Source organism: Oncorhynchus tshawytscha, linkage group LG07 (assembly GCF_018296145.1).
Source record: "Oncorhynchus tshawytscha isolate Ot180627B linkage group LG07, Otsh_v2.0, whole genome shotgun sequence".
In the NCBI taxonomy this organism is placed as follows: domain Eukaryota; kingdom Metazoa; phylum Chordata; class Actinopteri; order Salmoniformes; family Salmonidae; genus Oncorhynchus; species Oncorhynchus tshawytscha.
This window is the reverse complement of record NC_056435.1, coordinates 29,341,039-29,354,107: the sequence shown is the minus strand read 5'-3', so window position 1 is coordinate 29,354,107 and position 13,069 is coordinate 29,341,039. Positions and strand designations below refer to the sequence as shown.

General features: G+C 42.4%; 1 protein-coding gene across 9 annotated transcripts in view; it reads right to left on the bottom strand.

Moving 5' to 3' along the window:
• Window positions 1–13,069, bottom strand: part of LOC112254339 (band 4.1-like protein 1) — a 125,064-nt gene that overhangs the window by 46,894 nt on the left and 65,101 nt on the right. The window lies entirely within an intron of this gene.

The following is a 13,069-nucleotide window of genomic DNA, read 5'->3' as shown; positions in this document are numbered from 1 at the left end:
CTTAAAACAAAAGCTAAGTGACCTGCATGACACAAAAAGAGAGTTTTCCAAACAGTATGCAAGTAGGTGCCTGTACCAACTGGGTATATCTCAGGCAGCAGCGACAGCAAGGTATGACATCGCAAAATTACATTTCAAAATGCCATAGGTTAATGTGATTCAGCTCTTTGGTGGTAGCAGTTATTCTCTGGCCTCCAGAGCCATATACAACAAACAGAGGCTGTAACAGATAAACAGTGCTGCAGAACGCCACCATCGTTCTGCTTCCTGTGGTGACTGTCTGCTAAAAGCCACCTTGTCATCAAGGACATTCACTTCATTTAAGACATCTCTCATTCAGGTAATCATCTTCTACTTAGGCAAGCAGTGCTTCAGCAGTTGAGACGATGCAATCACCAGAGAAAGTCCTGCAATTCATTTAGCTGCATGCAAGATTGTGGACTGAATATTGTTCGCTCTGGGAGCCACTGGTACTTTCAATCGAGTTATGATTGTGAGCATGTAGAATTAAACAGTGAGATATCCTCGCTAAAGAGTAATGGTAGTGGTCATTACTAGGGCTGTGGCGTCATGACATTTTATCAGCTTGTCATACAAAATGGCTGCTAAACGTGTTAATAAACATAAACACGTTTAGCATCTCCAGGCCTCCGCACATACCAGCAGCTGATGCTGATCCTTTGGAACATCTACATTTCAAAAAGTCCAATCAATCAATTCAACATACACCATCACAATGAATCTTAATTTAAGCAGGTCTAAAGAAACACTATGATATGATGAAAATGTATTTCAGATGAACAGAACAGGCATACTATATGTTATCTGACTATGTGAAATGCCATGGGCTGTATGCTAGTTCATTTAGCAGACAAGATATACTTGTCTCCTGCGCAATTATTTAATAAAATAGAAAGTATATTTTGAGTGTAAAAGGGATCATTTGAAACAGGTCCTATAGGGTAGATGTATTTGGCAACTTGAGTTGTGAATGATACAAAACCTTAGAATGTCTAAGAAATCCAAACGTATATGGGCTGCATGATGCATGTGTCTATTGATGATTTGAAGAAAAGAAAAAAAACGCAAAAAGAAGCTTGCGCTCTGTTCCTGTTGTGAAGGAGAAGCGGACCAAAATGCGGCGTGATTATATTGATTCATGTTTAATAACAAAAAGGATAAACACGACCACTACAAAAACGTGGAAAACCAAAACAGCCCTAACTGGTACAAAACACAGAGACAGGAACAATCACCCACAAACACACAGTGAAACCCAGGCTACCTAAATATGGTTCCCATTCAGAGACAATGACTAACACCTGCCTCTGATTGAGAACCATATCAGGCCAGACAAAGAAATAGACAAACTAGACATGTAACATAGAATGCCCACTCAGCTCACACCCTGACCAACCAAAACATAGAAACATACAAAGCAAACTATGGTCAGGGTGTGACAGTTCCTTGTCTCAGGCTGCACACTCTGTTCTCTCATCAAGTGATCATATTTTCACCCATCAGACTATTCTCAATTTAATCTTGTCTTTACTAATATTTCAAATCAGTTTTGATTTAGAATGGCCCAAAATCAAAATGGGCAGGAACAGGGTTAGGGTAAAAAAAAAAAATGTAATCCGTATGCACTCGAATATTGAATGGAGGCCGCTTTCCCGTTTGATTTCAATCATGCTGAGCTGTGATTAACATTAGCAGCTGAGAAATAAATATCGTAGCAGCTGGGATCCCTCTCTTATTAGTGGCAACCATCAAAACTCTGCTTCACACGGGATTGCATATGGAAATGTCTGGGTTAATAATACACTTATTTTTCACTCCATCCATCAACCACTGTTTGAGGAGCATGCAGCCTCTCTCTGTGCAACAGGTGATATTCCACCCAAACTCTATATGCCATGGGGTTATCCAACCCTGTTCCTGCAGCCAAACCAAGTGAAATCTGTTCGGGAACATCGATAGCAACATGTTTTCACAACAAAACACATTTCATTAAACTGTTGAGAGCACCTCTCTCTGCGTAATGGAGAAAGGAATGAAGGAGAGAGTACAGGAGATGGAAACGCACAGTGATGAGATATTCTGTAGCTAAAAAGGTCATGTGTCAGCTTATTAATTATGAAAATACAAAAAAATTACCCTATTACTAGGCTATTCAAAATCAAATACAAATTCATATAATTGTAGGCTAATTCTGTAAGCTGCCCTGCAGCATCGTTTAATGGTTTTAATGGTTTTTCAGCCGCGCTTAATATGTGGTAGGCTTTTATACAACAGGTGGGTCTAATGCTGATTGGATAAAAGCACATTCCGCCTCCCGAGTGGCGCAATGGTCTAAGGCACTGCATCGCAGCGCTAGCTGTGTAGCTGTGCCACTAGAAATTCTTGTTCGAGTCCAGGCTCTGTCACAGCCGGCCGCGATCGGGAGGCCTATGGGGCGGCACACAATTGGCCCAGAGTCGTTAGGGGAGGGTTTGGCCGGCAGGGATGTCCATGTCCCATCGTGCTCTAGCAACTCCTGTGGCGGGCCGGGTGCATGCACGCTGACAAGGTCGCCAGGTGTATGGTGTTTCCTCTGACACATTGGGTTAAGGACAGGTTCAGGCCACATCCAGGTTAAGGCCAAACATTCCCTCATTGTGAAAAGTAACTAAGGTCTGGGTGAAATGGGCATTGTGTCAAGAAGCCGTGAGGATTGGTTGGGTTGTGTTTAAGAGGACGCAAGGCTCTCGACCTTTGCCTCTCCCGAGTCCGTACAGGTGTTACAGCGATGGGACAAGACTAACTACCAATTGGAAACTAACCCTTTTTCTCCCCAATTTCATAAAGAAACAATTATTTTAAAAAGTGCATTCCACAACTTACCACCGGCTAAATCTATGACATTAAAATGCCCATTTACTCTGTTCCATCTGATTGCGCAATACACTGTCTCATCAGCCCAGCCAGGCAATTTATAAACTTGATTTCCACTATTAAAAGCATCTAGACATTATCTCACATTTCTTTTAGACTAACATTTAGTTTTCAACAGCGGAGATCTGTATGAACATTGCTGTCTGTCTGTCCAACATTTGCAACATTCCTTCAATATTCAAATTCGATCTCCAGCTGCCCCATATTAATGAACGTGTCGGGATGAGACAGTCAGGCAACTTTTCTCAGCCAGTCAAAGTCATAAATCAGTATCATTTTTATGGATATATACAAAGAACTATTAATAGAAAACAGGTAAAATGAAATGCAGCTAGTTTGTTGTCTTTCCAGCTTCAGTTTCAAGGGATTGTTTTAGTTGTGTTGGCTAGCTCCTCTGAACAACAGTGTCCTGATGAGAGAGGACATTTTCTATGGCAGGCAAAATCAGGGCACCCTTAGTTCATTGTCATGGATGTATGCAAATAAATGTCACTTGAAAGCAGATTAAACAAACGCAAATGCAGTTACTTTGCTGTTATTCTGACGGCTTTTTGACGTGACAGTAAGTTAGCGGTAGTTGACTAGCTAGCAAGCAAGGGATGGCAATGGAACATTTAGAAAGAATGACTGGGTATTGTCCACTGATACAGAACAAAAAGATTGAACTACTGGTTTAGGTCTCTGGCAACCGAACCAATAGAATGAACAACCAGCCTTAGCAACCCTAGATTTGTATCTATATATTGTGGAGGGATGAAATAGCTTGAATAAATTAATCAAAATAACTGTTTCATGAAAACAAATGTCAATTGTTATTTGAATATGTTGGTAACCTGTATTAAAGTGACAATGACCTCAAAGCCGGTGTTCGGAGGATATATTGGCATGGTTTGCCTCAACTTAGTCGTCTCGGGCCTAACAACACGTGCCAATATATCCTCCAAACACCAGCTTCTATGGCATTATCACTTAAATGAGGCTTTTGTATAAAGAAACAAATCAACATTTTAATTCAGACCATGTTTTCCACAAATTGTCAACCTGTTGTTGATTTTCTTTCTTCAAAATTACCATCACAGTGAGGTGAGTTTTAAAATGATGATACTGTTTTAATGATCAGTGTTTGATGTGATATTCTATTGTATTTGCATTGATGTCAGAGTGGTGAGTACAAGGGTATTAGCAACCTAATGGTTGTTAACGAGCTGGGTACTAAATCAAATCAAATTTTATTGGTCACATACACATATTTAGCAGATGTTAAAGCGGGTGAAGCTAAATGCTTGTGTTCCTAGCTCCAACAGTACAGTAGTATCTAACAATTCACAACAGACACAAATCTAAAAGTAAAAGAATGGAATTAAGAAATATATAAATATTGGGATGAGCAATGTCAGAGTGGCATAGACTAAAATACAATAGAGTACAGTATATACAGTCGGACGTTTACATACACATAAGTTGGAGTCATTAAACCTTGTTTTTCAACCACTCCATACAATTCTTGTTAACAAACTATAGTTTTGGAAAGTCGGTTAGGACATCTACTTTGTGCATGACACAATAAATCTTTCCAACAATTGTTTACAGACAGAATATTTCACTGTATCACAATTCCAGTGGGTCAAAAGTTTACATACACTAAGTTGACTGTGCCTTTAAACAGCTTGTAAAATTCCAGAAAATTATGTCATGGCTTTAGAAGCTTCTGATAGGCTAATTGACATTTTAGGCAATTGGAGGTGTACCTGTGGATGTATTTCAAGGCCTACCTTCAAACTCAGTGCCTCTTTGCTTGACATCATGGGAAAATCAAAAGAAATCAGCCAAGACCTCAGAAAAAAGACTGTAGACTTCCACAAGTCTGGTTCATCCTTGGGAGCAATTTCCAAACGCCTGAAGGGTCCATGTTCATCTGTACAAACAATAGTACGCAAGTATAGACACAATGGGACCACGCAGCCGTCATACCGCTCAGGAAGGAGACACGTTGTCGCCTTGAGATGAACGTACTTTGGTGCGAAAAGTGAAAATCAATCAAAGATCAGCAAAGGTCCTTGTAAAGATGCTGGAGGAAAGAGGTACAGAAGTATCCATATCCACAGTAATATCGGCATAACCTGAAAGGCCGCTCAGCAAGGAAGAAGCCACTGCTCCAAAACCGCCATAAAAAAAGCCAGACTATGGTTTGCAACTGCACATTGGGAAAAGATCGTACTTTTTAGAGAAATGTCCTCTGGTCTGATGAAGCAAAAATAGGAACTGTTTGGCCATAATGACCATCATTATGTTTGGAGGAAAAAGGGGGAGGCTTGCAAGCCAAAGAACACCATCCCAACAGTGAAGCACGGGGGTGGCAGCATCATGTTGTGGGGGTGCTTTGCTGCAGGAGGGACTGGTGAACTTCACAAAATAGATGGCATCATGAAGCAGGACAATTATGTGGATATATTGAAGCATCATCTCAAGACATCAGTCAGGAAGTTAAAGCTTGGTCGCAAAAAAATTCTTCCAAATGGACAATGACACCAAGCATACTTCCAAAGTTGTGGCAAAATGGCATAAGGACAACCAAGTCAAGGTATTAGAGTGGCCATCACAAAGCCCTGACCTCAATCCCATAGAAGATTTGTGGGCAGAACTGAAAAAGCATGTGGGAGCAAGGAGGCCTACAAACCTGACTCAGTTACACCAGCTCTGTCAGGAGAAGTGGGCCAAAATTCACCCAATTTATTGTGGGAAGCTTGTGGAATATGACCTGAAACGTTTGACCCAAGTTAAACAATTTAAAGGCAATGCTACCAAATACTAATTGAATCTATGTAAATTTCTGACCCACTGGGAATGTGATGAAAGAAATAAAAGCTGAAATAAATCATTCTCTCTACCATTATTTTGACATTTCACATTCTTAAAATAAAGTGGTGACCCTAACTGACCTAAGACAGGGAATTTCCCTATGATTAAATGTCAGGAATTGTGAAAAAACTGAATTTAAATGTATTTGGCTAAGGAGTATGTAAACTTCCGACTTCAACTGTACATACGAAATGAGTAAAACAGTAAACATTATGAAAGTGACTAGTGTTCCATTTAAAAAGTGACCAGTGATTCCATGTTTATTTACATAGGGCAGCAGCCTTTAAGGTCGAGGGTTGAGTAACCGGAAGCTGGCTAGTGATGCCTATTTAAACAGTCTGATGGCTGTGTTTCAGTCTCTCGGTCCCAGCTTTGATGCACCTGTACTGACCTCGCCTTCTGGATGATAGCGGGTTGAACAGGCCATGGCTCGGGTGGTTGATGTCCTTGATGATCTATTTGGCCTTCCTGTGACATCAGGTGCTGTATATGTCCTGGAGGGCAGGTATTGTGCCCCCGGTGATGTGTTGGGTAGACCGCACCACCCTCTGGAGAGTCCTGCAGTGCAGTTGATATAGTGATATAGCAGCGATATAGCCCGATAGGATGCTCTCAATTGTACATCTGTAAAAATGTGTGAGGGTCTTAGGGACCAAGACACATTTCTTCAGCCTCCTGAGGTTAAAGAGTTCAATGTTGCGCCTTTTCAGACTGTCAGTGATGTGTACGCTGGGGAACTTGAAGCTTTTCACCTTCTCCACTGCTGTCCCGTCGATGTGAATAGGGTCGTAATCTCGGTTGTCTCCTGAAGTCCACGATCAGCTCCTTTGGGCCCTCACCTCCTCCCAGTAGGCTGTCTTTTCCTGGTTGGTAATCAGACCTACTACTGTTGTGTTGTCTGCAAACTTGATGATTGAGTTGGATGCGTGCATGGCCACGCAGTCATGGGTGAACAATGAGTACAGGGGGGGGCTGAGCACCCACCCTTGTGAGGCCCTTGTGTTTAGGATCAGCGAAGTGGAGGTGTTGTTTCCTACCTTCACCACCTGAGGGCTGCCCGTCAGGAAGTCGAGGACCCAGTTGCACAGGGCGGTATTCAAACACAAGGCCCCAAGCTTAATGAGGAGCTCGGAGGTTACTATGGTGTTGAAGGCTGAGCTATAGTCAATGAACAGCATTCTTACATAGGTTTTCCTCTTGTCCAGATGGGATAGGGAAGTGTGAAGTTCAATGCATCATCGTTTGATGTATTGGGACGGTATGCAAATTGAAGTGGGTCTGGGGTGTCAGGTAAGGTGGAGGTGATATGATCCTTAACCAGCCTCTCAAATCACTTCATGATGACAGGAGTGAGTGCTATGGGGTGATAGTCATTTAGTTCAGTTAGCTTTGTTTTTCTTGGGAACCTGTAACAATGGTGGACATCTTGAAGCAAGTGGGGACAGCAAACTGGGATAGGGAGAGATTGAATATGTCCGTAAATACTCCAGCCAGCTGTTCTGCGAATGATCTGAGGACGAGGCTAGGGATACCGTCTGAACCGACAGCCTTGTGTTAGTTAACACGCTTAAATGTCTTACTCCCATTGCACACGGAAAATGAGAGCCCACAGACCTTGGGAGTGGATCACATCGGTGGCACTGTGCCATCCTCAAAGCGATTTAGCTTGTCCGGGAGCAAGACGTCAGTGTTCGACGTGGCTGGTTTTCCCTTACTAATCCATCTGTAGACCCTGCCACAAATGTCTCGTGTCTGACCCCACTTTGTCTCTGTACTGATGTTTTGCCTGTTTGATAGCATTACTGAGGGAATAATTACACTGTTTGTATTCAACCATATTCCCAGTCACCTTGGTTAAATGCGGTGGTTCGTGCTTTGTTTTGTGGTAATGCTGCCATCTATCCACGGTTTTTGGTTTGGGTAGGTTTTAATAGTCACAGTGGGAACAACATCGCCTATACATTTCCTGATGAACTCAGTCACCGTGTCCATGTATATCTCAATGTTATTCTCAGAGGCAACCCAGAACATTTCCCAGTCTGTGTGATAAAGTCAATCTTGCATGGATTCTGATTGGACAGACCAGCATTGAATAGATCTTAGCACAGGCACTTCCTGTTTGAGATTCTTCCTATTGGAAGGGAGGTGCAGAATTGAGTTGTGATCTGATTTGCCGAAGAGAAGGCTAGAGGGCTTTGTAGCCATCCCGGAAGGAAGAGTAACAATGGTTGAGTGTTCTTGTAGCGCAAGTACTACAGGCAATGTGTTGATAGAACTTCGGTAGCGTTTTCCTCAAATTTGCTTTGTTAAAATCCCCAGCTACAATAAATGCGCCCTCGGGATACATGGTTTCCAGTTTGCACAAAGTCCAGTGTAGTTCCTTGAGGGCCGTCGAGGTATTGGCTTGAGGTGGAAAATACATGGCTGTGACTATAACCAAAGATAATTATCTTGGGAGGTAATATGGTCGATTGTGAGACATTCTAGGTCGAGTGAAAAAAAAAAGGACTTGAGTTCCTGTACGTTATCACAACCATACCATGAGTAGTTAATCATGAAACATACACCACTGCCTTTCTTCTTCCCGGAGAGTTCTTTATTCCTGTCTGCGCGATGTACTTAGAACCCAGCTGGCTGTATGGACGTGGACAGTATATCCAGAGAGAGTCAAGATTCAGGGAAACAGAGTATGTTACAGTCCCTGATGTCTCTCTGGAAGGGTGAACATAAGCATGTAAAATACTTGGAAGCGGTGGAGTGTGTGCACGCCTCCTGAGTCGGACTAGAAGTCCACTCTGAATAGCTCTTCTCCGCCGGCGGCATCTTGGAGCAGCCTCTGGGATAAGTTCAATTGCCCTGTGGGGTACGAACAAAAGGTTCCAATTTGGGAAGGTCGTATTTCTGGACTTAATGCTGGATAGTCACTGTTGCTCTGATATCCAAAAGGTTATTTCCGGCAGTATGTAATAACACAAAAAAAACATTCTGGGCTAATAATGTAAGAAATAACACCCAAAAAAACTGCAAAGTTGCTTAAGAGCTAGACGCAGAGCTGTCATGTCTGTCGGTGCCATATACATTCTACCAACACATGTGCAGAGTGCATAAGAGGAGATTACCGTGAAACAACGGTCACATGGAATTTGACTTCGTCATGACTCGACTGCCAGTGTGGCGGTAATACGGTCACCACAACAACCCTAGTCATTATCTAATCATATTGAGTAAGCTATGTTAACTATAACGTGAATAACTGATATAACAACTGACTGTATGCGATGTCCAATCAGTGAGCAGAATAAAGTTTACATGACTCATCACATCGTTCCGTTTGGAACTCCGACCCAGTTGCCATGTCAACATAGCTGCCAGTGCTGCTGCAAACCATGACAAAAGAGACCCCAAATGGGAAATGCATAAAACATTCTAGACACCATGGCTAGTCATGGTTTATGTACATGGTCTGGCAATCAATCAAATTCATTTTAAAAGTGAACCCAGACCTTTCTCTGTCCAGTTTCAACCAAAACTTTCCAACATGAACTGCACTTGCTAGCTAGCTTAGCTCATCGCTAGCTAGTTAGCTAGCTTGGTAAAATATGGTTGGCAAATATGTAACATTTTGGCTAGCTAGCTAAATTGTACAGCCAGCATTTTGTCTATATTGCTGCTGTTGCAATTACCAAATGTTTGGATAAACAAATCATTAATGATGAAACCATAATGTGATGTATGACAGGGTTGGATGTTGCATGCAATTTCAATTGCATTTTAATTGCTTTCTATATCACAGTTGCTATATCAATTGCACCTGCAACGGAAATTGCATCCTAATTGCTTTGTGTGATACAGACAAGTCACATAAAACTACATTTCAGAAAGGAAACACCAACTAGAAATATGTTTAACCATTTATTTAAGAAATGTCTTAGCGATATAGGCTCTGCTCCTTCAGGGTAGCTCACTGCCCAAGCAAAGCATATATAACATTTCCTAAAAGCAGTGAGTGCGGTAAACTACACCAATCTCCAAGCAGGAAAACAGAACCTAACAGGTGGAGGCTGGGGTGGTGATGGGAGAAAATTTAGCAAATGCATACTAGCAGTAGCAGCAAGATACAGTGCCTTGCGAAAGTATTCGGCCCCCTTGAACTTTGCGACCTTTTGCCACATTTCAGGCTTCAAACATAAAGATATAAAACTGTATTTTTTTGTGAAGAATCAACAACAAGTGGGACACAATCATGAAGTGGAACGACATTTATTGGATATTTCAAACTTTTTAACAAATCAAAAACTGAAAAATTGGGCGTGCAAAATTATTCAGCCCCTTTACTTTCAGTGCAGCAAACTCTCTCCAGAAGTTCAGTGAGGATCTCTGAATGATCCAATGTTGACCTAAATGACTAATGATGATAAATACAATCCACCTGTGTGTAATCAAGTCTCCGTATAAATGCACCTGCACTGTGATAGTCTCAGAGGTCCATTAAAAGCGCAGAGAGCATCATGAAGAACAAGGAACACACCAGGCAGGTCCGAGATACTGTTGTGAAGAAGTTTAAAGCCGGATTTGGATACAAAAAGATTTCCAAAGCTTTATACATCCCAAGGAGCACTGTGCAAGCGATAATATTGAAATGGAAGGAGTATCAGACCACTGCAAATCTACCAAGACCTGGCCGTCCCTCTAAACTTTCAGCTCATACAAGGAGAAGACTGATCAGAGATGCAGCCAAGAGGCCCATGATCACTCTGGATGAACTGCAGAGATCTACAGCTGAGGTGGGAGACTCTGTCCATAGAACAACAATCAGTCGTATATTGCACAAATCTGGCCTTTATGGAAGAGTGGCAAGAAGAAAGCCATTTCTTAAAGATATCCATAAAAAGTGTTGTTTAAAGTTTGCCACAAGCCACCTGGGAGACACACCAAACATGTGGAAGAAGGTGCTCTGGTCAGATGAAACCAAAATTGAACTTTTTGGCAACAATGCAAAACGTTATGTTTGGCGTAAAAGCAACACAGCTCATCACCCTGAACACACCATCCCCACTGTCAAACATGGTGGTGGCAGCATCATGGTTTGGGCCTGCTTTTCTTCAGCAGGGACAGGGAAGATGGTTAAAATTGATGGGAAGATGGATGGAGCCAAATACAGGACCATTCTGGAAGAAAACCTGATGGAGTCTGCAAAAGACCTGAGACTGGGACGGAGATTTGTCTTCCAACAAGACAATGATCCAAAACATAAAGCAAAATCTACAATGGAATGGTTAAAAAATAAACATATCCAGGTGTTAGAATGGCCAAGTCAAAGTCCAGACCTGAATCCAATCGAGAATCTGTGGAAAGAACTGAAAACTGCTGTTCACAAATGCTCTCCATCCAACCTCACTGAGCTCGAGCTGTTTTGCAAGGAGGAATGGGAAAAAATTTCAGTCTCTCGATGTGCAAAACTGATAGAGACATACCCCAAGCGACTTACAGCTGTAATCGCAGCAAAAGGTGGCGCTACAAAGTATTAACTTAAGGTGGCTGAATAATTTTGCACGCCCAATTTTTCAGTTTTTGATTTGTTAAAAAGGTTTGAAATATCCAATAAATGTCGTTCCACTTCATGATTGTGTCCTACTTGTTGTTGATTCTTCACAAAAAAATACAGTTTTATATCTTTATGTTTGAAGCCTGAAATGTGGCAAAAGGTCGCAAAGTTCAAGGGGGCCGAATACTTTCGCAAGGCACTGTATGTGAGCAGAACCGGTTAGCTTAATAAATGGATCTCAAAATAAGGTAGGGGGATTGCACCAATTAGATTGCTAGTAACAATCTTAGCTGATGTGTCAGCTAAGGCGAGCACTCGGATTACATCTAAATTGGCTTCGCTTTATGTAGAATTGATATCAATAGTCATACAGTAATACATTTCTTATTCAGGATACCAGAGGGATGGGTTATTTAAATCAAATCAAATTTGATTTGTCACATACACATGGTTAGCAGATGTTAGTGCGAGTGTAGCGAAATGCTTGTGCTTCTAGTTCCGACAATGCAGTAATAACCAACAAGTAATCTAGCTAACAATTCCAAAACTACTACCTTATAGACACAAGTGTAAGGGGGTAAAGAATATGTACATAAAGATATATGAATGAGTGATGGTACAGAGCGGCATAGGCAAGATACAGTAGATGGTATTGAGTGCAGTATATACATATGAGATGAGTATGTAAACAAAGTGGCATAGTTAAAGTGGCTAGTGATACATGTATTACATAAGGATGCAGTAGATGATATAGAGTACAGTATATACGTAGACATATGAGATGAATAATGTAGGGTATGTACACATTATATTAGGTAGCATTGTTTAAAGTGGCTAGTGATATATTTTACATAATTTCCCATCAATTCCCATTATTAAAGTGGCTGGAGTTGAGTCAGTGTGTTGGCAGCAGCCACTCAATGTTAGTGGTGGCTGTTTAACAGTCTGATGGCCTTGAGATAGAAGCTGTTTTTCAGTCTCTCGGTCCCAGCTGTGATGCACCTGTACTGACCTCGCCTTCTGGATGATAGCGGGGTGAACAGGCAGTGGCTTGGATGGTTGCTGTCCTTGATGATCTTTATGGCCTTCCTGTGACATCGGGTGGTGTAGGTGTCCTGGAGGGCAGGTAGTTTCCCCCCGGTGATGCGTTGTGCAGACCTCACTACCCTCTGGAGAGCCTTACGGTTGTGGGCGGAGCTGTTGCCGTACCAGGCGGTGATACAGCCCGACAGGATGCTCTCGATTGTGCATCTGTAGAAGTTTGTGAGTGCTTTTGGTGACAAGCCGAATTTCTTCAGCCTCCTGAGGTTGAAGAGGCGCTGCTGCGCCTTCTTCACGATGCTGTCTGTGTGGGTGGACCAATTCAGTTTGTCTGTGATGTGTACGCCGAGGAACTTAAAACTTACTACCCTCTCCACTACTGTTCCATCGATGTGGATAGGGGGGTGTTCCCTCTGCTGTTTCCTGAAGTCCACAATCATCTCCTTAGTTTTTTTGACATTGAGTGTGAGGTTCTTTTCCTGACACCACACTCCGAGGGCCCTCACCTCCTCCCTGTAGGCCGTCTCGTCGTTGTTGGTAATCAAGCCTACCACTGTTGTGTCGTCCGCAAACTTGATGATTGAGTTGGAGGCGTGCGTGGCCACGCAGTCGTGGGTGAACAGGGAGTACAGGAGAGGGCTCAGAACGCACCCTTGTGGGGCCCCAGTGTTGAGGATCAGCGGGGTGGAG